Source organism: Podarcis cretensis, assembly GCF_951804945.1.
Source record: "Podarcis cretensis genome assembly, chromosome: 2".
NCBI classification, from domain to species: Eukaryota; Metazoa; Chordata; class Lepidosauria; order Squamata; family Lacertidae; genus Podarcis; species Podarcis cretensis.
Genome location: NC_137171.1, coordinates 77842360 through 77869561, shown reverse-complemented (window position 1 = coordinate 77869561; position 27202 = coordinate 77842360). Strand labels below are relative to the sequence as shown.

The 27202-nt window shown below is 41.2% G+C and overlaps 1 protein-coding gene and 1 long non-coding RNA gene across 14 annotated transcripts in view; one reads left to right on the top strand and one right to left on the bottom strand.

The window, feature by feature from the left end:
• Positions 1 to 16122, bottom strand: part of ATP2B2 (ATPase plasma membrane Ca2+ transporting 2) — a 361888-nt gene extending 345766 nt beyond the window's left edge. For 4 of the 13 annotated variants that reach the window (XM_079967269.1, XM_079967264.1, XM_079967262.1 and 1 more), the window contains exon 1: positions 15882 to 16121. The gene's annotated coding sequence lies outside the window, so the exon portion shown is untranslated. Of the gene's footprint in view, positions 1 to 15881 lie in introns of all 13 variants that reach the window. The other 9 variants (XM_079967260.1, XM_079967277.1, XM_079967275.1 and 6 more) reach the window with 3 other exon arrangements.
• LOC307211090 overlaps positions 1 to 27202 on the top strand; it is a 387208-nt gene that overhangs the window by 23414 nt on the left and 336592 nt on the right. The window lies entirely within an intron of this gene.

Below are 27202 nucleotides of genomic sequence, written 5' to 3'. Positions count from 1 at the left end.
GTCAATCAGTTTAGGTATATGCAGTGTAATGTGATTCTCAACATTAAAACCTGGAATATTGTGTTGAATGAGCCAAGTGATGCTGATGGAAAATAAGCTACATAACACCCTGTGCTGCAATCCAGTCTCAGACACCAACATATCAAGAGTGCAATCTATACTCTGCTTACATCAGTGCTTAGGAATGAACTCCTATGCACATTTACACATGCAAGTACACCACATTGTACACATCAAGACTGGCTTCTCCGTGAACATGCTCACGGTTGTGCTGAAAAGTTTTGCTTTGATGGCTTAAGAATTTTTAAAGAAACTTTGGGTGGGATTCACCTAACAAGCACTGTCTTTGAACAATGGGACTCTTTCCCCACTTCCTTCCCCTGTGTGCCCTTCCTCCCCCTCCCCCCCAAAAAAGGCTGTGGTGCAGACCAAACATTAGTTATAGTACCAATATTGTTTCAGCCATATTGTTTATCAGGGTGAAAGTATTGCTTTTCAGAAACCACCCCTCTCATCACCCTTATTATGTAGCTCTTTGTAGTTGTTCACAGCCATTGTTCCCCTCTCTATTTTTGATGAGCTGCTTTCTCCCTTCTCAGATGATCATAGCCAGTCAGGGAACACATAATGAATGTGATGATGTCACCATAATATGTACCATCCCTGAAGGCAAACAAAGCCAAGCAAGACCATAGTTGGCATTCTTGAGGGCAGACAAAGCCAATCAAGACAGACAACAATCATCATCACACTGCCCTCAACATGAATGAGTGAACACTTTTACCCACTCCTTTTGGCACAATTCCCTCCACCTCCAATGGCGAACAAAGTTGGTGCTTTTCACCACTGGTGGAGCTCAAGTTTTAAATTTTACATAGGTCCGCTTGATACATTATATGAACCCACATTACCTGTAATTAATACTAATGCAAAACTCATCTTTCCAGAATTCCAAATACTGGCCCCTGGTGCAATCGACTCTTGCTTTATGAATATATAGCTTAACTAAACAGGATGCATGTGGCACTGTGGGTTAAACCACAGAGCCTAGGGCTTGCCAATCAGAAAGTCGCGGTTTGAATCTGCACAACAGGGTGAGCTCCAATTGCTCATTCCCTGCTGCTGCCAATCTAGCACTTCGAAAGCACGAAGTGCAAGTAGATAAATAGGTACCACTCCAGCGGGAAGGTAAACGGCGTCTCTGTGCACTGCTCTGGTTCGCGAGAAGTGGCTTAGTCATGCTGGCCACATGACCCGGAAGCTGTACACTGGCTCCCTCAGCCAATAAAGCAAGATGAGCACCGCAACCTCAGAGTCGTCCGCAACTGGACCTAATAGTCAGGGGTCCCTTTACCTTTACCTTTACCTTTACCTTTACCTTAAACAGGAATCAGTTAATTGAAATGTGAAGAAAGGAGTGCACGAGCACAAAGCTTTTCCTCATAGAGTCAAACCATGGTTTCTTATGTCTGAACCAAGCCTATAATGAATTGTGTTCTTATTTACCATTGCATTACCAAATAAAAAGGAGCATATTGCAAATTTTTAGATATATAAATAAAACACATACCTTCTTAACTGGAGGGAGGGAAGGAAGGAAGGGGGAAAGAAAGAAAGAAAGAAAGAAAGAAAGAAAGAAAGAAAGAAAGAAAGAAAGAAAGAAAGAAAACCTTCCTTTGTGCCTCAGAGTAAGAGCGGATATTTTTCCTCCAAAAAGATATTCACTGGCTAGCTTTACATGAATTGCTATCGGCTATATTTAAACCAAACAATTTGACCAGATCAGTTCAATTATATTCCAGAGAAAATTGTGCTGGAGATCTGATAAAGAGGACCGCTATTAACGGATGCAAAAATTAGCTTGTGTGTAAGAGCGTTTTCTAAAAGTCTTATTTTGGGACCTTAATTATACTCAGTAGCTTGCTCAAAATCACAGCTATCTCCTGGTAACTAAAAGGTTCTAGGGGTTTCTCAACCACTGATTTTGCACATCAAAAATCCAGTTTCAAGCACACATAACTCTATTTTTTTTTCTCAAATTGAAGGATTATCTCCTTCATTCATGCCAACAGTATGAAAGCAGGCCATTTCACCAATATTCTGCCCCCAAACTTTAAAGTTCTCCATATTGCAATGTGGCTTGAGTTGTGTAAAACAAAAATAAAGAGGGCACACATTTCTATTAACAGTACCTGACAATGTTATACAAATATTTGCAAAATATTATGCTGAGTTTTTCTGGCTAGCACTGTTAAATGGCTAAAAAATATTATTTTGCAGAAGATGGGGCAGATTCAGGCTCAGCTTTGTCCCCAAACTGAGCTGCTGCATTTTAAAGAGAACTGCTTTTTTATTTATCAGTATACTTCTACATTTATACAAATCATATACAGTATAATGGATGAGTGTGCATAGTCATCTGAAATGACAAAGGAACTCATGAAAAATTACCATCAATTAGAAACAAAGGTCTTCTATGTTGTGGAATGCCAGGGTGTTCATTTGACCTTGACAAAAACAAGTAAATATATTTTTTGTTATGCCATACCTCTGATATTGATATCTGTTTATTGATAAGTATTGAGAATCCTGACACTATTTATTTATTTATTTATTTATTTATTTATTTATTTATTTATTGTTGAATTGTTTTTATTGCATTGGTTTTTAATAACTTTTTAATTCAAATAATTGAGAAAATAAAATGAGTAAATTGCAGTGAAAATAAAGAAAATAAATAATGTAGCTAATTAGGTCCCAGATTTTGGACTGCGAATGAATCATGCCCTATGTGAACAGAGAAGAAATTTTATTGACCATTATCACAGTCATATTTTAATCTAAGTACATTAAAATTGTAACATTTTAAGCATATCTATAAAATAAACTTAATCCAAATATCTATTCCATTTGAACATATTACTATAAACAAAATGGCAATTTAAATAAATGTTATCTAAGTGTTTACTGTCGAGAGGTATTTTGTTTCCTGGCAAGAATTTAAAAGCCACTAAATGGTGTTTTGATGGGACGCAGGTGGCGCTGTGGGTTAAAGCTTCAGCGCCTAGGACTTGCCGATCGAAAGGTCGGCGGTTCGAATCCCTGCGGCGGGGTGCGCTCCCGCTGCTCGGTCCCAGCGCCTGCCAACCTAGCAGTTCGAAAGCACCTCCGGGTGCAAGTAGATAAATAGGGACCGCTTACCAGCGGGAAGGTAAACGGCGTTTCCGTGTGCGGCTCTGGCTCGCCAGAGCAGCGATGTCACGCTGGCCACGTGACCCGGAAGTGTCTCCGGACAGCGCTGGCCCCTGGCCTCTTAAGTGAGATGGGCGCACAACCCCAGAGTCTGTCAAGACTGGCCCGTACAGGCAGGGGTACCTTTACCTTTTTAAATGGTGTTTTGACATTTTCAAAATATAGAAGTATACATCTTCTATATTTTAAAAATAAAAAGAACAGTGAGATTGGAGTCTAATCACTAGAACAGCAGAAGAAGAATGAACTCAGCATAACAAGCTGTCCTGATGCAGCTTGCATTGTGCAGACTCTAGTCAAAGCTAATCTTTTAAAGTTGCCAAAAGGCGGCAATGAAATGGCCTCAGTCAGGGCTTGCCTGCTAACGGACTGAGTTGATTTCTGTCATCCGTCTCATCAAACCATTCATTTCATAATTGAGGGTTGCTGTCAACAGAGTAACATGTCCAAACCATGCTATATTTCAGATACTGCTAAGGTATACACATGGTTTGGTAAACATCTCACGCTATGGTGCCTAAACAGGTTTCTTTGAAAGAGATATGCACTTATGAAAATAGGAGGCACAATTCAGAAACAATTGACAAATTGCGCTGATTTGTTTAGACCCATTATGCCTTCTCCTTCTCTACTCCTAATTCTTAGCTACACTGGGAAGCACTCCAGCACTCAAGCTGTGCTTATATGGTGTAAAGCCTGAAGGTACTGCAACATATAGCCTCTCAGCAACAGCCCTTTGTATGAGATCTGTAGTGAAGAACTGACAAGGCATCTTAAGCAACAAAGAGCAGCCTAGTGTTATGTGGGGGGTGGGGGTGGGGTAGGCTGTATGCTTGAGCTCTGTTCTAATTCCTGGGATTCAATTCCTGGAATAGCCAGGCTAGTTTCCTGGTGAGGCATTGAATCTCTAAGTATGGGCTATTAAGTTAACAAAGGCAGTGACTCTGTGCCAGATAACCAATGACAAACTCGCTGGTAGTTAGACAGACAAACATCAGAGTTGAGTTGTCTGAACTAGAAGGCTGGGCAGCTGGCAGACAGATTTCTCCCAGATTTCTGCTGCAAACCAAAGCTGCAGCTATGGGGGAAACAAAAACCCTTTGGGGTGCTAATGCTGTGAACCCCTCCATCGTGGTCTCATGTTACATATATGTGCAAATAAATCATATATCAAAAAGATACCACCCTCTCCGCTGTCCCTCATTCAAACTGAAACATGCGCCTAGAACCTCTGGGATCTCACACTGCTTGGAGATTAGAGTGGTGTGCAACAATATACATACCACATATAAACATGGGGTGGTAGACAATTACAGCAGATTGTAAGATTAACTGTAACATATCCAGTAAAACTAGCATTACTGGTAGAGTTCCTGTGCAGTTCTAATACCAATACATGTTTCTGGAGGTGGTTAGGACAGTGGAGTAGGGGAGGGGGGATAGGGAGAGTTGCCCCAGGCCCAAAATTGTCAGGGGCACAAAATTCTTTACACTCATCGTGATACCATAACCACACATACTAAGATGACAAGCTGTTTTATTAATATGAGTTCCGAGCACCATGAAAAGAACCTTTGAGTTTCTGGTACGGGCAGGAAACTGAAACCAAGACAGGCATCACTAGATCTATAAGGATTTCCTCATGCAAAAGGACCCATCAAAATGATCATCTTGAAAGGGGCTTTTTCTAAGGGCCCTAGACAAATAAATTTGAGATCTGTCACCACCAGGTCTCCTGTTTCCTTTAACCATTGTCTAAAACTAAAACAAAAAATGTGGATCTGTTTTGATTAAGATCGTCTGCTAGGGGAGCAGGTATTTAACACTTCCCCCACCATCACACACACAAACTATTGGAACCAAGGAAAACCTCCATTTGGCCTGTTAGGAAAAGCTTACAGGTAAATATGCTTTACTGGTATGAGAGCTATAAGGGCAAGAGGCTACATATCAGTGGTAAGTATTTAAACTGTGGAGTACTTTGCTGCTTAGCTAATCTCCACAGGCTTTCCATTGCCAGGTTTAAACATGGCTTTATCATTCCTGCTGGGTGATGGAGCTGGTACTTTCTTTTTATTTGTGCATAATTTTACATTGCTACTGTAGTAGTGTGTCTCTCTCCATTTTCTGTTTTTAACATTTCTGCCTGTTTTTTTTAAATTACTTCTGTTTTTGCCTTGGGAGGGAAGTCATGGGGAGGGGGTTAGAGAATGCAATATAAAAGTAAAATAAATAATACACAAGTAGAAAGAAAGATGGGTTCCCTAGCCTCTTTTAGCTTTGTTCCAAAATGTGGTTATGCTTTAATAAGTAAGTGGTTTTACAGGAAATATGGTTATACATTCCTCCACATGCAACACTGATGGCAAAATGTAACAGACACAATTATTTGGATAATTGAACTGCCAGGGATGTACTATTTCTGAGTTATAATTCAGAAATAAATTCAGCATCCACAGAGTAAGAATACATTATCTAATGGTCCTTATTTCTGCTGTGAGTCAATAAAAGATTTGCCACAGTTGCTGAGGCTTTGCCAAGATTAAATTGGTTTTTGATTAAATATGAGGCAATGACACTTAAAAATCAATTAAACCAGGCATTCCTAAATTTAGGGAAAGTTTTCCTGGAGAACATAGGAATTAGTTCAGCAGTAGTAAGAACATAGTATCTTCACAGCCCTACCTGGAGATGCCAGGAATTTTGCCTGAGACATTTTGTATTCAAAAAAAGTGTTCTGCTACTGAGCTGTTTCTCTTTCCCATCATGTATGTATGTATGTACCAAATCTATTATCTCACATCCTCCTTTTGTCTTTGCCTGACCCATCAAGCTATACTGTAGCACCTCCCTCTAATACCTTCCATCTCTATCCATCTACAGAATTCCTTCCTGTAACAAAACCTTTTCTTGCTAGCTTTAGTATTTGTACACCTAAAACCCAAATAAATGACAACTTAAAGGTAAAGGTAAAGGGACCCCTGACCATTAGGTCCAGTCGTGGCCGACTCTGGGGTTGCGGCACTCATCTCGCTTTATTGGCCGAGGGAGCCAGCGTACAGCTTCCGGGTCATGTGGCCAGCATGACTAAGCTGCTTCTGGGGAACAAGAGCAGCGCACAGAAACGTGGTTTACCTTCCCGCCGGAGCGGTACCTATTTATCTACTTGCACTTTGACGAGCTTTCGAACTGCTAGGTTGGCAGGAGAGGGACCGAGCAATGGGAGCTCACCCCGTTGTGCAGATTCGAACCGCGACCTTCTGATCGGCAAGCCCTAGGCTCTGTGGTTTAACCCGCAGCACCACCCGTGTCCCATATAATGACAACTTATCTGACCATTAACAGTTGATTTACCGAAGCAAAACATACTGGAACAGGGTTCAGAAACCTCCAGTGAGCTTAAATTTTATTTTCTGAAGTAATATTGGGAAATGATTTATGTGAAACTTTAAAAGATGCTTAGGGTTTACATTTCCCAAAAAAACGCAACAAGAGGCCTTTCCACTAGGTACAATAAATGTGACATTCGCCCCCAAATGCTATGTCTCTTCCTCTGTGCAACTACAGCACAAAGATGGAAAGAGAAAGAAATCCCAACAAAATAACAGTGGCAAAATAAGCTGATAGAGTACGCACAGTTAGCTACGATGACGGCAAAGATAAGAAATCAAGATGAGACATGAATAAGGGAGGAATGGGAACACTTTGGAGAGTATCTAAAAAGGTATAATAGTAAAATAAACTGTTTGATAGATAGACTTGTAAACAGCAGTTTACAACAACTAAGATTTTATGTAGAATGAAACTGGGTGGAATAAACTGATATGCAGCCTAATAAAGATCAACTAGGGTGTCATGGAGGGATGGACTGGGAATCTTGATATAGGAGATGATTAAAAGAAAATGTAAGACGTTTATATCCAACTCTGGAAAGTGTGTGTGTGTGTGTGTGTGTGTGTGTGTAGTCTAAAGTACAGGATGCACCTTGATTTTTGCTATGTGAAAACCACATTTAGTGGCAATTTAATTTAACTATATTGCTTTTGATTAATTTCAAAGCTTGATAATCATCTTTCTATTAAATACTCTAGGTAACATGCAAGATTAAATACTCTAGGTGACATGCAAGACCAGTCTAAAAATCTAAACACTTTTTTTAAATGAAGGGAAAATACAATAAGGCCAGCAAATAGCAAAAGTTTACCCTCAAACCCAGGACTCTTAAAATACTTGCAGAAATATTTTTATTTTCCATTTATTGTATTTTTATACCACTCTTCTTCCAATTAGGGAGCTCAGAACAGCACACAATATCATTAGAATCATCAACACAAAAGAGGTCCCAACACCATCAAAAGCCATCTGAAAGTGAACAAGGTGATTTGGTGACTCCCCTAGAGAAAGAGTGACACAACTGTGGCAGCATGGATGAAAAAGAACTGCTCTGGGCATTTTCCTGCCATTCCTCATGTCCTTAGTGATTTCTACCCAAAGCACTGCTTTGAACAAGTATCTTCACACAATTGTTTGGTTGGGGTTTTTTGTTTTTTTGTTTTGTTTTGTTTTGCAAATCATAGTGTGCAAGTCTTACTTGCAATACACATTTTACTGCTCACATTTTTCTGCTAACACTACCTCTTAACAGCATAAGGAAGAATAACCAATGTAAAAGCTCTTCCACTTTGTACTGGTGGGCATTGCCATTCAAATGGTGTGCATGTGTCATGTCATGTGATCATTGATGCAGGGCAGAGCTTACCTGGGCACCCCTGTTTTATTGTCATACTGCCTTATATTCCCCTGGAACATAACAAATTTCAAAAAATCCTGCAGCAACAAAGCCAGAAAATTTCTGAAATTGAAATGAAAATATTGAACCAACTACTGTACAATTTTTAAAAAAACATTAAATGTGGACATATTTTAAAAGTGCTGTTTAAACTGAGAGCAAGTTCCATCACAAGAGTCGAGGGAGAACAGCAAAGGAACAGTCCTTCTCTGGAAATGCTTTATAATCATTTCAGCTTGGGAGCAATAAATGTTAACAGTGAACATTCAAGGGAAATATATGAGGTGAACATTACAGGTTCAGGCAAAAATCAACAGGATACTATTTCTTCTACCAGGAAATAAGAAACGCTGACAAATCCACTAACTAGGTACCCTCAAAATCATTTTCTGCTATCTGCATCATTGGATTCATTTTTTAAAATACCTTTTGAGAACTCCATCAATGGAGAAAAACCAGAGATGCCAAAGCTGTGACCCTCCAGTTGCAATTGCACTCCAACTCGCATCAGCACCAGCCAGAAGGGCAAAGGATCATGGATGATGAGAGCTGCAGTCAAACAGCAGCAAGAAAGCCACAGGTTCCCCATCCTTCTTTTTTACCCTCACATACAACCCTAATGATTAGAATGTTGCTCCACCAAGTTAGGGATGCTATATAAATGTGAAAGCAGGATTCTTTACTTATGCCTAGTTGGATAGGAAGTCACATGCATAAACAGATCCTGCAGTGCAGATCACATAAGGCTATATCCAACAAAATATTCTGCTCATGCAAGGGCATACGCTTGGGCAATGGAACTTCCTTATTCTCTGAAGCCCCAAAAATCTGCTCCAGAGGGCTGGGGAAAACCCCAAAACAGGGAGTGTGTGGCAGAGATAAGACAGGGGGTCCCACTGTGCATGTGAAAGTTCTTGTACAAACAGAACAACCCATTCAATCTCTATTCAACAGCTTGGATTGCACAATCTTAAGAGTTTATTCTGCATTCAACTGCACTAACTAAGCAGCATCCTGTATCATGGTACGAGAGCCCTAATACAAGAGCTAGCCACAATACCATCAATACCATTTCCCAGTGCTACATAATTTATATTTAATACCAGTGGCAAAGCCAAAAAAAACCAACAACATTATGTTATTAACGCACATTTTAGGAACAGTGCTATGTAGGGTTGAACATAGTTGATTAATGGGGAATTTTCATGAAAGAAGCCATGGTTTGGAATTCTTGCAAAGTAGTCTAGAGTTCCTGCATGCTGCCACTGTTATTCCAATGAAACAGTAGTGAAGATGAACTGCAGGAGCATAACCATCTAGAAGGGGTGAAGCTTGGGAGTTTTTAATTTACATTTACCTTTATTATGACTGCCAACAATAGCAGTAAGGGGGGGGATACTATTTTTAGCAGCTGAGGGTATATATAAAATGTAATTACATTGCTGGAATGTATAACAATTGCCCTATGTCATCTTCATCAAAGGATGGATGCAAGAGAGCTCAGAGGTGTTCCTAGGTATGTACTTCTGTCAGAAAAACCAGGCACCACCTCCAAGGCCGTCTCCAGCACCACCTCAGAACCCATTAGCAGAGACCTCACAGGCAGGGTGCCTGGACCCCACCCAGCCATAACTTCCATCTCCATCTCATTAGACTTAATCAACTGGACAGGGAACTCGGGTTGCAAAACCTCAGACTACACTGCTATACTTTTAAGACTAAGATTCCTCAGAGAGGAGGCAGAGACTAAGATGAGGGAGAAGGGCAGATAACAGGGAAGTAGGAGTTCAGTCTGGCTCTGTAACTTGTGAGCTGCCCACAGGTTCTGTGGTTTTCCTCCCCATTTATATCTCACAACCTTTCATAGAAGGCCTCCGAAATTATGGGATGGGCTGTATTTTTATCACTTGATGAACTGCAATTGCCTGCCTAATTATGGGCCAGGTGAGCTCTCAAGGGTTCTGACCTGCTAAGACTGGTCACCCCAGTCCCTTGAAATGGGGCAGCTAAAACAGAAATGAATCAATAAAATATTTGCAGCACTGTGGAGATGAGCACCCCAAACTCATTGAAGTATTGCTTCATGTGGCATACTGCACAACATAGATACAATGGCAAGGCTTGTTCTGCTCTTATAATTTGAAATCCCAATATAAGGTTGTGGCAATGAAGCTTGCTGTATAAAAGCTAATATGACTTTAGAATACTATGTAAATTATGCATCTGCAGACTTGGCCCCCTATCCATTCATTTTCTGTCCAAATATGTGCCATGCTGTTGCACTGTGCAGCTCCGGTACACTTTTTTAATGGCAGCTAATGACAGTAGTAGCAGAGTTAAGTGACACTGTGCCAGTCAACTGAAATATATATGCAACTGCACATATGATGCTTCAGCAATGCAATGTCAATATGATTTCTGAACATTTCTCAGCACTACAGAATAGAGTATTATCACTTATTGTTCATAACACCTTTAATGTGCAAAATGCTTTGCCATTTTTATTTTTCATCGAACTCTGTTGGGATTATGAGTTGGTGCTATAATTAAAAGGCATATGAATCATGCTGAGAATGAGATTCATTGCAAAATAACATCTTATTTGCAGTGAGTGAATTATGAATGTGAAATAGTCTTTGCCTTCAAATAACATATTAACATTCTGAATATCAGCTCCAGAAGAAACAACCATTTTATATCAATGCATAATAATATCAATCATAATTTCAAAGCTATGTGAATTAAATGGAAGTAAGCCTTTAAAGTTTTAATGAACTATGTTTTAATGGCCATTAAAGCACAATATACAAAAAAAGCCTTTTTATCATTAATCGTTAGCAAAGATTCGATTCCAGTAAACACTTACAAAGCTAGTCAGTTAAGCAGTCTCATTTGAAGGTATCCATGTTCAATATGGAGCCAACCTAAGTTCTAGTTTTTGCCAATAAAAAGGGTTGTATTTAACATATCACTAACTCCGGGTCCCATTAGCACAAGGAATACTGCTAGCACAGCGAGGCTTTCCTCCCTCTCATCCCCTCCCACATGTTCCCTAAATCTGTTCTTGGGATTCCCCCAAACCTCCACAGCAGATTTTGGGAGAGTACAGGGGGAAAGAGATGCAGGAGGGGAACCTTATTACACAAGTGGTGATCCTTGTGCTTGACAGGAAAAGTGTGGTGAATACCAGCACAACTCTTGCATAAATTCAGAGAGGAAACGATTTAAAAACGAACAAATTTCAAAGTTCTCCTCTGATTAATTGCAGTGGCGAATATTCTCCTGTTTTCAATTATTCCACACCATCATTTCCCACCTAAAGATTTCTGCAATCTAGTCCAATCTTTTTAGGTAGCAGTCACATTTGAAAGAAATCTAACATGTAGCAGTAAGTTTTGGCAGTGTTTGACAGCTGGCCTACAGTCACAGTTAACATTTGTCAGTATCTAATGTGTAGTTGCCAAGATTTTACACTATCTGACATATGACATGCAGTAGCAATCAATATGTGAGAGTATATGATAGATGACTTGCAAAATAATTTAGTAAATTTTCTATATGACATTTACTCATTGAACTAATCAAAACAGGCAGATTTTGAACATTGGTGTCATTTTTTTTATTCTGAAATTCAGGAATTAAATGTTGATGTCAACTTACAAAATCTAAATTTCAAATTTTGAAAATTCACCATAATTTGAAATGGACAGATATTTGGTGACAGTATAGATGGACTGGCTAACCATGTAATAGGATTTTCTACCATGTAAATGCTTGGTTATTGGTACTAAGATAAAGGTTAGGTGATTATTGTTATTTTTCTGCAATGCATTCTAAATTTTGGTAAAGTTTGCATGGTCTGTATTAGTAATCCATGAATAACAACATTGAAGATATTCCTCCAACCTACAGAATTTCATGACTGGAAAGAAGAACATTTTAAGCAATCTTCCCTTTTTTCCATTCTTTTCAAATTTCACAATATCATGTTTTGTGTATCTTTACACACACACACACACACACACACACACACACCATTTGTGAGATATTCTGGTTTTGTTACCTTTTATTTCTGTGTTAGCATATTTGGATACTAAATAACTAAATAATTGTGCACATGTAACTACTTCTGAGAGCACAACAGAACTTCCCCTTTCTCTCTTAGTCCACTCCTCTTCACAAACATACAGAAATGCAATTATTTCATTGGATACAAGCCTATATTGTGAACTATGAAGTTCCATTAGTTATTCTGTTTTATAATAAGGGCACATAAATCAGTTATTAATCTTGATTTTAATATGTAATTGAATTTGCAGGGGAGGGGTTCTCTTCTTCCTCTTGTTGGAGTAGTGAGCACATGTGCATAGAAGAGGCACGACTGATAAAAAAACAATGCCACATCCAGTTGTGCATAAGAAAGAAAACTATAAATATTGCATAAAGGAATTAGAATATGATACATACAACATTATCAGTGGACTTTTAAGACCATAGACTTCCATTAACAGCAAAATTGAAAGTAGTGACAAAATGTATGTAATACCTTTACATCATAGCAAGAGATGAACACAACTAGTCAGAAACAATAGAAACCACAAAATAGTTCAAAAATATTAATTGTTGCCCATACTGCTATAAATACAGTTAGGAAATGTGCACACTTCTCCATATATCTGAAGTTGTAAGTTGATTGTCTATGTTCAGCCCTTGTTTCAGCTCAGTGAAAGAGGGGCCAACTATCTCTAGGCATCATTTTCTCCCTAGGCAGGATGGTGCAGGGAAGGGAGGGGACATAGCTCAGTAGTAGAGAATCTACTTTGCAAGTAGGTCACAGATTCAATTCCTGGCATCTCCAGGTAGGACTAGGAAAGACACCCCAGCTGAAATCCAGGAGCTAACTGAGATTCCTGCATTGCAGTGGGTTGGACGAGATGATCGTCAGGGTCCTTCCCTTTCAACTCTACAATTCTATGATCCTATGTAACTGTAGACAATACTGAACTAGATGGACCATTGGTCTGATATAGTATAAGGCAGCTTCCTATGTTCCTGTCACCATCTTAAGGGCCATCCTTCCTTCAAAAGGACTAGTCATTGTGTAGCTAGAGGGGAAAGGGAACTGGTAGTGCTTCTACACATAGATACCACATTCTTCCAATGGAGCCTAGAGAAGTTAGGCCAGGTTTTGTATAAAAGTGAATACTATCCTTGAAAAATGAAGCTCAGGTTAGTGAGTGTTAGTTCCAGCAAGATATTTTACTAGAATTCAAAAATAATGGATAGCATAGATGTAGTCCTTTATAAACTGCATGTAAAGAGTAATTCATACAGGGCTTTAAAATAAAACTTTTAAGTATTGATATAGAATACAGTATATTTATATGTTGAAAACCAAATACTGCATTAAGGAGGTAAAGGTAAAGGTACCCCTGCCCGTACGGGCCAGTCTTGACAGACTCTAGGGTTGTGCGCTCATCTCACTCTAGAGGCCGGGAGCCGGTGCCGTCCGCAGACGCTTCCGGGTCACATGGCCAGTGTGACATCGCTGCTCTGGCGAGCCTGCACCAGCGCAGCACACGGAACCCCGTTTACCTTCCCGCTATAAAGCGGTACCTATTTATCTACTTGCACTTTAAGCATGCTTTCGAACTGCTAGGTGGGCAGGAGCTGGGACCGAACTACGGGAGCTCACCCCGCCGCGGGGATTCGAACCGCCGACCATACAATCGGCAAGTCCTAGGCACTGGGGTTTTACCCACAGCGCCACCCGCATCCCTGCAATAGAAACCCTGCAATAGAAGGGTTGCCCATACTGCTATAAATACAGTTTATAGCAATAGAAGGGTTGCCCATACTGCTATAAATACAGTTTATAGCAATAGAAGGGTTGCCCATACTGCTATAAATACAGTTAGGAAATGTGCACACTTCTCCATATATCTGAAGTTGTAAGTTGATTGTCTATGTTCAGTCCTTGTTTCAGCTCAGTGAAAGAGGGGCCAACTATCTCTAGACATCATTTTCTCCCTAGGCAGGATGGTGCAGGGAGGGGAATTCCTAAATGCAATCCACTCATTTCTCAAAATGAGAATATACATTATATGCATATAATTGGGGGTGGGGGTGGGGGACAACAGTTCCAGTTCTGCAACTACTAATTAAAAAGTACACTTTTATTACAATTTTTCTATACAAGGCAAGTATTATCACAGTTCTTTCCAAAGTGCAATATCCATTAAAAAACATTCCTTTATTGACAGAGCAGTATTTTGAACATGGAGTCGCAGAGAATAAGATGTGCCACTGGAAAAGGTGAGAAAATGTGTGGATTTCCAATTTTGTTACTGGTTTGTAAATGCAAGACAATACTGTTCCATACAAATTGCTTACAAAACCATTCCCACATCCTCCAAGTAATTCAAATTAATTTTATCCTCACAACAGCCCTGTGAGATAGATGAGAGAAAGAGAGAGGTCACTTGAAGAGTTTTCTGGCTGGATAGAGAGATTTGAAATGAGCTCACCCTGGTCCACTGTACCACACTGAAAGGCAGCGCCAGGTTTACTTACTGCAGAAGTGAACTAAGCTGTAATGCAATACACTGTTTTGATGCCTCATAGGCCACTTTTACATTCTTCGTTTATTGCATACAGTTGCACTGAGAAACAGGGAACAGAACATTATGTTTCCATGACAAAGTTTTACTTTGTTCTTGACCTTGCGAGCAAGAGATAGTCCCAGCCTGCAATAACTGTGCGCTTGCTTCTCTTACTCCCATTGAAGAATGGCAGCCTGTAAAACTCTTAACAATTCTTTAAAAATATTTCTAAATTGTTTTGCTCTAATGCCTCTTGATCAGCTACTAAGGTTAAGCTCCTGAAATGCCTTTATTTGCCAGGCTCACAAATTGCCTTAAAGTAACAACAATTCATTCAAAAACCGGGCCGGGGAGATGTTGCCATCTGGAAATTCCCTTCCCTAGAAGAACCCTGCCATTATCAACCCAGTTGGTGCTTATAAAATTAAGGGCAGCCTTGAATTAGCTACAGCTCTGCTGGTGTATCCATCCAAAGGCATTTTCTCAAGGGGAATTGCATCCTTGCCCTTCCAGAGTTTCCACAGCGGAATATTGTTCCAGTCGCCCAATGACATGAAAGGTCCCTTACCATTTCTCCTTGTGCAACATGTTCTGAGGCGCTTGGCTTTTTCCTTTAAATACACACACACACACACACACACACACACAAACATATTTGTTGCATAAATTTAACCACATCGCCCCACGTCCACCCTTCAGTCCTATTCCTGCTTATTCAGAAGCAAGCCCCACTGGTTTCTGAGGACCCCCAGCCCCAGGTCAGCATCCTGAGGAGGACAGCCTGGGTCTCCCAGAGAGCAGCTTCCCAGCAGAGCTCGGGACGTGCTGGCTGCAGGCTGGTCCAGAGCGCCCTTTCCAGGCATCTTCGCCTCCGCGGACCAAGTCCAGGGTCCTTCCCCTGTGCCCTTCACTTGGCCGGGCCACCCCGCCAAAGTCGCACTGCGAATCCCGGCCCCGCCGCCTGAAAAGCCCACCGAGCAGCTCAAGGTCACCTTACGATAAAGCCCGGCAGGAGCACCTTTCGGGGGTTGGGGGGGGCGGAAAAAACCTGCGGCAAAAAGAAGGCGCCATCCGGAAGCACCTGCAACAGGAGGATAGGAGGCTAGAAAAAAGGTCCCGTTGGAGAACAACAATCAAACATAATGAAAGCACACACACCATTAAAAGAAAGAAAGAAAAGAGTGCTTCACAGCGTGACGAACAGACAGAGGCAGCGCGGGAAGTTCCCTTCGTCTTACCTGAGGTGGCGACTGAGGAGAGAAAGCGCGCCTCAGAAGTCAAGCCGCCGCCGCCGCCGCCGCCGCCGCCGCTGGCGCTGACTAGCTGAGGCGGGAGGGCGCGCGGATGCTTGCTGCTGCAGCAGCAGCTGTTGCTAAGTCACCTCAGAGAGGATAAAAGGGAGCCGCTCTTTTCCTCACAGGCAGCGGCAGCGCGCGGGGATTCCACCAACCGCGCGCGCGGCGCTTTTGCTGCTGCTCCAAGCTCTCCCCCTGCTGCCGCGCTCGTCTTCCTGCGCTCTGGCATTCCCTCCGCCAGTCTTGGGCTGTGTGGAAAAGCCGGGACGGAGGGAGGGAGGGAGGGCGGCGGGGGAGGGGAAAGGGAACCCTGCAGCGAAACGAGCGGGCTCGCGCTCTCCTCGGGGGAAACGCCGAGGCAGCCTCCTCCTTCCCTCCTGAGGGGGGAAAAGGCGCAGGTGGTTGGGGAAACAGAAGCAGCAAGCGAGGGCTGGTCGGAGTTTAGCACCCAGCACCCAATCCCAAGGCTTCGAAGTAGCAACGAGGGTTCCTCTGAGCATGTACAGAGAGAGCGCTATCCCCTCATGTTACGTAGGCACCACCTGTGACTGGGAGAAGCTTTTAGGCAGTTCTCAGGGTACATAATAGGCCCTAGCATCCCATTGCTCTAAACGTGGTGTTTGAAGCAAGACCTAGCAATATTGCATGTCCAGGAGAAATGTCACTACTGTTTGGACGCAGTAAGGCAGGTCATACATTGCTGTAACATTATTCCTAAGATTTATTTAGGAGCAGGCATTTATCTTGATACAGAACCACAAGCATCTATCCATGTAACTCAAGTCAGATAAAAGGAGAAAGCAAGATGAAGCCTCATGATACTCCCGCATGTTGCATGTCACTGGGGGATGCAGTGACCCCAAGTGCCATAACATCAGCCCAAATTAATGTGGTTAAAAAAGTAAAGTACCTAGGGGTAAATATAACAGCAAAAAATCTGAGTCTATTTAAGGATAATTACGAAAAATGTTGGTCAGAAATTAAGAGAGACTTAGATAGTTGGACAAAATTGAAACTTTCTTTGTTAGGCCGAATTGCTGCTATTAAGATGAATGTATTGCCAAAAATGTTGTTTTTGTTTCAAACACTACAGATTGTGGACAAGACGGAGTGCTTCCGGAAGTGGCAGAGAGATATTTCTAAGTTTGTCTGGCAGGGCAAAAAGCCCAGAATTAAGTTTAAGATATTAACCGACGCGCTGCCGGACTTAAAGTTGTATTATGAGGCCGCAGCTTTCTGCTGGCTAAAAGATTGGCTACTTCTCGAAGACACTGATGTATTGGATTTGGAAGGTTTTAACAATGCTTTTGGTTGGCATGCATACTTATGGTATGATAAGGTTAAAATCAATAAGGCCTTTAAAAACCATATTGTCAGAAAAGCAGTGTTCAATGTCTGGACAAAATATAAAGACTTATTGGAAAACAAAACTCCAAGGTGGCTATCACCTCTGGAAGCTAAGGCCCGAAAAAGACCCAATATGGAGGCCAAATGGCCAAAGTATTGGGAAATTTTAGAAAAAGATGGAGACAATTGGAAATTGCAGAGTTTGGAGAAAATGAAGGATAAAGTGCGAGACTGGTTACACTACGCTCAGATTAAAGAAGTTTTCAAAAATGACAAAAAGTTAGGGTTCCAGGTGGAGAAATCGAAATTGGAATCAGAACTGCTAGAACCTAAGACTAAGGTACTTTCAAGAATGTATAACTTGCTGTTAAAATGGAATACACAAGATGAAATGGTTAAATCGGCTATGATAAAGTGGGCACAGGACATTGGGTATAATATCATGTTCGAGGACTGGGAAAGGTTGTGGACCACTGGGTTGAACTTCACTGCATGCAATGCTTTGAAGGAAAATGTAATGAAAATGATATATAGATGGTACATGACCCCAGTTAAACTTGCCAAAATATACCATTTGTCTGATAACAAATGCTGGAAATGTAAAGGGAATGAAGGAACATTCTTTCACCTCTGGTGGACGTGCCCTAGAGTGAAGGCCTTCTGGGAAATGATATATAATGAGTTGAAAAAGGTATTTAAGTATACTTTCCCCAAGAAACCAGAGGCCTTTCTCCTGGGTATTGTCGGCCAGAGGGTGATAAAGAAGGACAGAACTTTTTTCCTGTATGCAACAACAGCAGCAAGGATACTCATCGCCAAGCACTGGAAAACTCGAGATCTACCCACACTGGAAGAATGGCAGATGCAACTGATAGACTATATGGAATTGGCTGAGATGACCGTCAGAATTCGAGACCTGGGAGAGGAGAGGGTTGAAGAAGACTGGAAGAAATTTAGGATTTATTTACAAAAATACTGTAATTTGGTTGAATGTTAAGAAGGATGCCAGACCATAAATAATTGAGCACCACTAAATTAGACGTAATTTGGATGATAAGTGAGATTGAGGAAAATATAAACCTTTTGGAGAATTATTAGATTAAATTAAATGAACGAGATTTAAGAATGTAAACAAGATGATAAATTGCTGGAAAAAGTTTTACAATGATGTAAGTGGGAGCGGGAGACGTGAGGGAGTCCAAAGAAGCTTTGAAAATATGTTATGATACATGTCATATTGTTTATTATTTTTGCATTTTGTATTTAAAAAATCTCAATAAATATTTATAAAAAAAAAAAAAACATCAGCCCAAATTAGCTATTTTCTCTATTAACTAGCAATGTGAGAACCGGTCAACTGAGAGTCGGTATGTTGTCGTGGTTACAGGGTCAGTCCAGGACTGGGAAAACTCCAATTCAGATCTGCTATGACGTTCACTGGGTGACCTTGGTCTCTGCCTAACCTACATTACAGAACTCTTGCGTCGATAACATGGAGTGGCAGTGGGAGACAAGTATTCCTAGAGCTCAGCATAGGTAAAGGTAAAGGGACCCCTGACCATTAGATCCAGTCATGGCCGACTCTGGGGTTGTGGCGCTCATCTCGCTTTACAGGCCGAGGGAGCCGGCGTACAGCTGCCGGGTCATGTGGCCAGCATGACTAAGCCGCTTCTGGCGAACCAGAGCAGCGCACAGAAATGCAGTTTACCTTCCTGCTGGAGCGGTACCTATTTATCTACTTCCACTTTGACGTGCTTTCGAACTGCTAGGTTGGCAGGAGCAGGGACCGAGCAACGGGAGCTCAGCCCATTGCGGGGATTCGAACCGCCCACCTTCTGATCAACAAGTCCTAGGCTCTGTGGTTTAACCTACAGTGCCACCCGCATCCCAGAGCTCAGCATAGTAGTCATTAAAATGTATCATTTTTAAAAAATATATTTGAGACCAAATTTTGTGACTGCTTGAAGACTCTGGCAGTTAAAAGCAGGAACAAATGTTCCATAAGTTAACAATGGTGAAAGTAGGCAGGAATATATTACTTATTAGTCACAGAAAAATACCATCAGACACTGCTAAATCACACTTGGCAGCTTAACATGTGCCAGATCTTCCCAATACAGTAACAAAGCTCCTAAACTTGCTTTCTGTTGCTTGGGTGCAGCAATAATAAAGAGTAGCTTGTGCAGAGTGTTTTACTGTCAGTGCTGTGTATTTTTCACCAATTAAGGATGGCGACTTCCATGAAGGAGGAAATATTTATAGACAGCTCCAGCACAATTCATCTTAAAAATTAAGCACTAAGAGAGTGGGTTGAATGGGCAGTGCCTGAGATATTTAAAGTATCTATGAATTTGATGCATTCTGTTATGTTAGCTCCATTATGATTATTTTTTTTTAGAAAGTAAGAGAAGCAAAGGATTTTTGGTGTTTCACTTTGAATTCCAGTCGTACCATCAGCTTAGGGCTAAAGTACAAGTGATGTTAAATGTATATTTTGCATTGTGTGTATCATTTTTAGAACTGTAAGCAGCAGCCATGGTGGCAAGGGGGCCACTTGGGATCTGTACCGCAGTGCATGGAGAGGAGGAGTTTAACCCTTTTGCATGACCCACCCACACCACGGTCCCAACAAAAAACACCACAATGCCCAAAACTTGCTTTTAGCTCCAGGAGGTAAGCCTCTATTCCAGGGCAGCTTCTGGGGGTACCATTTTGATTGGGATCATTGTGTGGTAGGAAAGAGCTACCCCCCTCCATGCATATCATTTGCTAGCCCTGGTCCTGATCTTCCCTTTGTAAGTGCTCCCTCTAGTTAAAATAATTATACACAGGAACAAATTATGCATGTAATGCCAAACTACATTATGTGGCTAACAATATGTGTAGTTTGTCCATTAATCTGCTTGCTTTTTGTTAAAACCATCTTCTTCCCAAACAGAGATGTGAAATAAGAACGGTAATAAGCATCTTATGCTGAAAACAATTTTTGTTGCTGTAACTTCACCAATGTCTATTATTATCCTGGCCTGCTTGACCTAGTTACTGCTGCACATTCCATTTGGGGAGCCAGCAAGGAAAGACCGGATTGCTGGATATGAGTGTATGTCATGATTCCATAGTGAATAGCCTGTCATTTCCTGGGGAAAGAGATGATCGCCAATATTTTTTCCCTGTCTCCACCCCCAATACTCTCAGTTTAAATGCTAATAAGATATGTCACCTGGTGAAGGCATAATTGCATAGCTCCATGATGTCATTCATGACTGGCACAGATTTAATCTTCTTTGGTGATCACTTGTAGCCAAGTAAGATTGTTTTCCATGAAGACAGTCTTAACAGTGAGTCAGTAAGTGACTGTGGAGGCCAATTCTGGATCCACACCGTTAATGGAATCTTTCAAGGAGTTGGAGATGGCATTTATAAGTTGTCCATGTTTCACAAGCATACAGTAAGGTTGTTAGTACAATAGCTTTGTAAAGAAGCATTTTGGTTTTCCTGAAAATGTCCCGGTCCTCAAACACTCTGTGCTTCAGTTGGGAGAAAGCTGCACTATCAGAGCTCAGGCGATGCTGGATTTCAGCATCAGTGTCGGCCCTTGTGGAAAGATAACTGCCCAGGTAGGAGAAGCGATTGACACTTTCCAACATTACACCATTGAGTTGGATTTGTGGCGCTGCAGAGGGATTGTTTTGTGCTTGTTGGTGCAGCACTTTGGGGGGTTTTTTGGATGCTGAGTGATAGGCCAAGCTTTTCATAAGCTTCTGTGAAGATATTTAGGATGGTTTGGAGGTCATCCTTTGATCACAGATTTAATAGGTCTATCAGGATGGCAGTGTTATATTGTCATGCAGGTGGGACAGTGTGAATGGAAAGAAATACAGGATCTCTCTCTCTCTCTCTATCTATCTATCTATCTATCTATCTATCTCTCAATCTCTCAATCTCTCAATCTCTCGATCTCTCTCTCTCCATTCCCTGCTTCCTTGTCCCAGATTCTACCCAATGGCTGCATAGGAGGACAAGTAGAGACCAGGAGAATGAGCAAGCATGCATCCAGTGCATGTTCATTTGTGAGATCTGCATTTTCAATAGCAAAGAACTGCATCAGCCAGGTTAATACTATTTTTTTTTACTTTTTATATTACTTTTTATTTATCTCTGTAATAAAATAACACCATTTGGCGGAGGCAGTATACAAATTTGTCACATAAATCCATTAACAAATAATCATAATAATTTGGAAACATAGGAAGCTGCCTTATGCCAAGAGAGCCAGTGTGGTGTAGTGGTTAAGAGCAGTAGACTCGTAATCTGGGGAACCGGGTTCGCGTCTCCGCTCCTCTACATGCAGCTGCTGGGTGACCTTGGGCCAGTCACACTTCTCTGAAGTCTCTCAGCCCCACTCACCTCACAGAGTGTTTGTTGTGGGGGAGGAAGGGAAAGGAGAATGTTAGCTGCTTTGAGACTCCTGAAGGGGAGTGAAAGGCGGGATATCAAATCCAAACTCTTCTTCTTCTTCTTCTTCATACCACACATGTACCTAGACCAATGTCAAGCAGCTGTGAAAAGGGTGAATTCTGTGTTGGGGGTGATTAAGAAAGGGATTGAATATAAAACTGCCAATGTCATAATGTCATTATGCAAATATATGGTGAGATTGTAATAATAATAATAATAATAATAATAATAATAATAATAATAATTTATTATTTGTACCCCGCCCATCTGGCTGGGTTTCCCTAGCCACTCTGGGCGGCTTCCATAGAAACCAAAAATACACTAAAATATCACAGATTAAAAACTTCCCTGAACAGGGCTGCCTTAAGATGTCTTCTGAATGTCAGGTAGTTATTTATCGCTTTGACATCTGATGGGAGGGCGTTCCACAGGGCGGGCGCCACTACCGAGAAGGCCCTCTGCCTGGTTCCCTGTAGCTTTGCTTCTCGCAATGAGGGAACCGCCAGAAGGCCCTGTGTACAGTTCTGGTCATACAGTTCTGGTCTCCTTGCTTCAAAAGCACATTGCAAACCTGGAAAATATTTTTTAAAGGGTAACCCAAATGATCAAGTGCTGGAGCAATTTCCCTTTTAATTTAGAAAAAAAATGTAATAATAGAGATATACAGGTAACTCACATCTTACATGGGGGGTATGTTCCTGGTCATCATGTGTATAGGGAAAATAGTATAAAGCCTGAATGAAACCTACAAAAGCCATTTTAAAACCCTACTGTACTTACGATGAGGGATGAATGTGGCTCTTAGTCTTCCTTCTCCTCTTCATCACTGGATGAAGCTTCAGGGGATGATAAGAGGACAAGGGTGATTGACCAATAGCCAAAATAAGTGCTTGGGTGTGCTGTGAGAAATATGGTGATTGGCAGCTGCCGCTGTTGTCTCTTGAGCTCATCAAGCATTACCTTGTATGTTCTCCCCAAACTCTTCTGCAAGTCTCTCCAGCCTCCTCTGATCACCATCTCAAACCACCTCCTCCACACTCCAACCTCCTCCAATGTCTCTCCAAACTCGTCTGCAAATCTCTCCCTCTCCAACTCCCTCCAAAGTTCTCTGCTTCCTCCTCCGCTCTCTCTTCACACTCCATCAATTCCCCAACCACGCCCAAACACTCCCACAAAGACTGCTGGGATTGCTGGCCCAATTCTTTCCCTCTCTCCTGCCCCCCTTTTCCCTTGCACATGGAATTTCCACAGCATCATTATTTTTAAAAGAAATCACTTGTTTTCGGCGACACTTATATAGCTGCAATTGTGCAAGTATAGTAAGTGTAAGGTGCAACTTGCCTGTATAAAAATATGCATGGTGTAGAAAAAGTCTCCCTCATAATACTAGAACTTGGGGTCATTCAGTGAAGATATTAGAAGATTCAGGACAGACAAAATCAAGTATTTCATCACACAGTGCATGGTTAAACTATGGAATTTGCTAACACAAAATGCCGTGATGGCGACCAAATTAGAAGGCTTTAGTATGGGTTTAGACTAATGGAGGATAAGGTTTTCAGTAGCTGAGATAGTATGTAACTGAATATGAATTGCTGGGAAACACAAGTGGGGAGTTTGTTGTTGCACTCATGTCCTGCATGTGAGCTTCCCACAGGTATATGTTTGGTTACTGTGAGAGCAGGATACTGGGCACAGTAGGATCCAGCAGGGCTTCTCTTAAGTTTTCAATTAGCATGTTTTTACATGAGTAGAATGTGTCCTTTTATTTAAAATGCATCTCTGGGTTATTTGTGGGGCATAGGAATTTGTTCATTTATTTATTTTCAAAATAAAAAAGTCTGGCCCCCCCACAAGGTCTGAGGGACAGACCTTGCTGAAAACGTTTGCTGACCCCTGGTATAGACTCTCTTCTCTGGTGCTTTTATTATACACCACCTACATCAGAGATCCATGCAGCACTACTATTTAAGAAAGCATTTCCTCACACCAAATTAATAGAAGTGAAAAGATAATATAAATTAAGTAGCCAGTACTAAACACTCTGAAGCCTAGAATATATTGATTCTAAATCCAGTTTCAGATATATTATATTCAAATTTATTCTGGCAAAAGGTTGCTATACTGAACAATTTGGCATTAAAGTTTCTACCCTTCTTTGGTGATGATGCACTGATCAAATTTTGACACACACCCCTACTAATCATCTAGCAAATATAGCATAATTAGTAGCCTCTGTACAGTATCTTTGAGACATATTCATAATTTGACCAGTTAATCAGTCAGGTCCACATTGTTCTTTTCTTACATTAATATTTTATTGTTGGTAGGGGTTGAGGATTGCAGTGGGAAATGAGCAGAAACTCTGTAAACGTATGATTTTCACTAACCAAAACAAATCTGACTATTAGATGATTTGCTTGTATAGGGATCCTGAAAAAATATTTCATAGAACTCTCTCCTCATTCTGCATCACCTCTGATTCAGCATCAAGGCAAGGCAAAGGCAATACATCTGGAGCCAACTATCACTGCAGCAAGTGTATATAAGCACACCCTGTATGACCCTCACTGCCCTTGAAACAGAATCAGTACAACTTACAACTTACACCTGTAAGGTGGACTTTACCAGCCATCTGGTGTAACCAAAACATCAACACAATCTAAATTGTAACCTAGCTGATGACCTTGCTGGGGCAATGATCCCAGATAGAGAGATAAGAGGAACTAAAAATTACTGATTGATTTCTCTCTAAAATAAATCTGGCACCTCCTTGGCAAGCAGCCTCACGCTGAGACAATTTGTTAAACCTGACATAAAAGTTGATGATCTTGCACCAAAAAGCACTGATTCAGGAGCTGTGCAAGAATATTTTAAAAAAAAGTTACATAGAAATGCCACACTAGGTGGAAAAGTCCAGAACAATCCTTGTTCTGATGATTTGCAACACAGAAAACTGGCACAAAATACCACTGACCCCAAGAGAAAGGCAGTCATATTTATTTCTTTTTTAAAAAATGTACTGGACACTCATAGCTAGATTTGCTTTCTCCTTTATCCAGTTTCATGTACAAAGAAATAAATGAACATTGGGAGAAGGTTTTTATGCTTTCCAGAACTGATTCACAACTCTGGGGAAGAAGGAAAAAACCCCACTATGCACAATTTATGAATGTGCACAAAGTTCATGGACAAAACCTTTGGCTTCAGGAGTATACAGCAGTAGATTTTCAAGCAACCAAGTAAGCCTGCACTTTCTGCTAAGTGCTCCAGGGTGACTGTTCAAAGTACTAAGCAGCTTGAATAAATTGTTTCTACTTTATGGAAAAAATACTAAAGTAACTTTTATGAAATAACCAACCAAGGGAACAGGGTAAACTCTACAAAAAATCAGTAAATAGGAAGCAGGTAGAAACATTTCAGCCTGAGAGCTATGTTCTCCAGCAAGAAAACTTTTGGTGGCATCAAATGCCAATGGTCAGAGGGGGAAAGGAAATCAAGAGGAGTTATCATGGTTCAAGGACACATTCCAGTCAGGCAGAGTGCAGGAGTAGTGAAAGTGTCCTGGCAGGGGCAAACTTTGGTAATATGAGTGAGGCCAAAAATGGATCTTCTCAATTATAGATTTTCTCAATTTTGTGCCACCTCGGCTTGGTAACCCTGTGCAGGAAAACCACCCACACTGTGGCCTGGGGAGGGGAGGGGTTTATGGAGAGTCCAAGTGGCTTGATAGAGAGGCCTTGGGCAAAATGTTTTATCAACACAAGGTGTCTGCATCAAATGATAATGATATGCCACACATCCAACTTGGTTGCCCCAGCCACTGTGGGTGGTTCCCAATAAATTATTAAAAGCACAATAAAACATCAAAGGTAAAAAACTTCCCTATACAGGGCTGCCTTCAGATGTCTTCTAAAAATCATATAGTTGTTTATTTTCTTGACATATGATGGGAAGGAGTTCCACAGGGCGGGCGCCACTACCAAGAAGGCCCTCTGCCTGGTTCCCTGTAACATCAGTTCTCGCACTGAGGTCAGAACTGGATCTCAGTGTTCTTGAAAGTGTGTATAAAGCTTATAAACTAAGGCCGATTGAATTTTCCTATATGGTCTAAGCACAGGCATCTTTGAAAACCTGAGAATTTGGCCTACACTAACTTTACTAAAGGAAACCAAAGCTGCTACGTGGTTAACATACTTGTAAAATAACGTATTTTGAAATCAACATACCCCATCCGATTGGTCTGCAAATTAAAATGCCCATGCTGTCCCCTTCTTTAAACTACTGTTAACTACCCAGATGCAGACATACTGCTTGAGGTATAATCTGACTTCAGGAAATGGTCCATATGCAACAGAACATGTGATTCAATAGACTGAAGGCACTTAAGGGTTGATCCTAGGAGAATACGTATAAATCAACACATTCTAAATGACAGTCATTTCCTTGCTTAGGACAATGTTCTTTCTAGAAGGCACCAATTAAGGAAGCAGCTGTAACCAGGTTTGACAGACATTTATAGGACAAACATCAGAACAATGAAGACAAAATCTTTGCCCCAGTAAATGTTATATAGAAATTACAATTGCAGAGGTGATTCCCAAACTACCGTATGTGCTAAGGCATGGGTAGGCAACCTAAGGCCCGGGGGCCAGATCCGGCTCAATCGCCTTCTAAATCCAGCCCACGGACGGTCCGGGAATCAGAGTGTTTTTATATGAGTAGAATGTGCCCTTTTATTTAAAATGTCTGGTGTTTTTACATGAGTAGAATGTGTACTTTTATTTATAATGCATCTCTGGGTTGTTTGTGGGGCATAGGAATTTGTTCACCCTCCCCCCAAAAAATATAGTCCGCCCCCCCCCAAGGTTTGAGGGACAGTGGACCGGCCCCCTGCTGAAAAAAATTGCTGACCCCTGTGCTAAGGGATCTCTGTGTTCTGCAAGAAGAGTTGAAGCTGGCTATGCCCAGTGGAAAGAATATGGCCCCATGCCATATTTGTCCTTCTTTCTGTCAATGTAAGACAGCAACAATATCCTAAGGCAGGAAGCAAGACCGCACTGGGGTTCCCTGATATAACTCATACTATCACTGTAATCCTCCTTTAATGCTCAGAGAATCCCAGAAGCACAGACTTATTCTTGATCTCTTACTGGTTGGGCAAAGATGAGGGCAGGAAAGCTGATGAAAATATTAACGGGTCTGCTTCACGATGGCTAAGAGGATGCCTGCACATTGTCGTAGCAGGAAATTGGGAACTTCTAACATTTTCTGGTGCAGTAGTAAGGTATGCTTCCAATTTCCATCCATACAAAACCAGGGAAATACTGGCCTGCAGCCAGGGTGAATGTAGCATCTTTGTTCCCGGGCCGCTTGACTAAAGATGACAATGCTTCAGCTTGATATAACAATAGTTTTTCCACTCTAACTTTTCCAACTATATTGCTTTTCAAATGCAA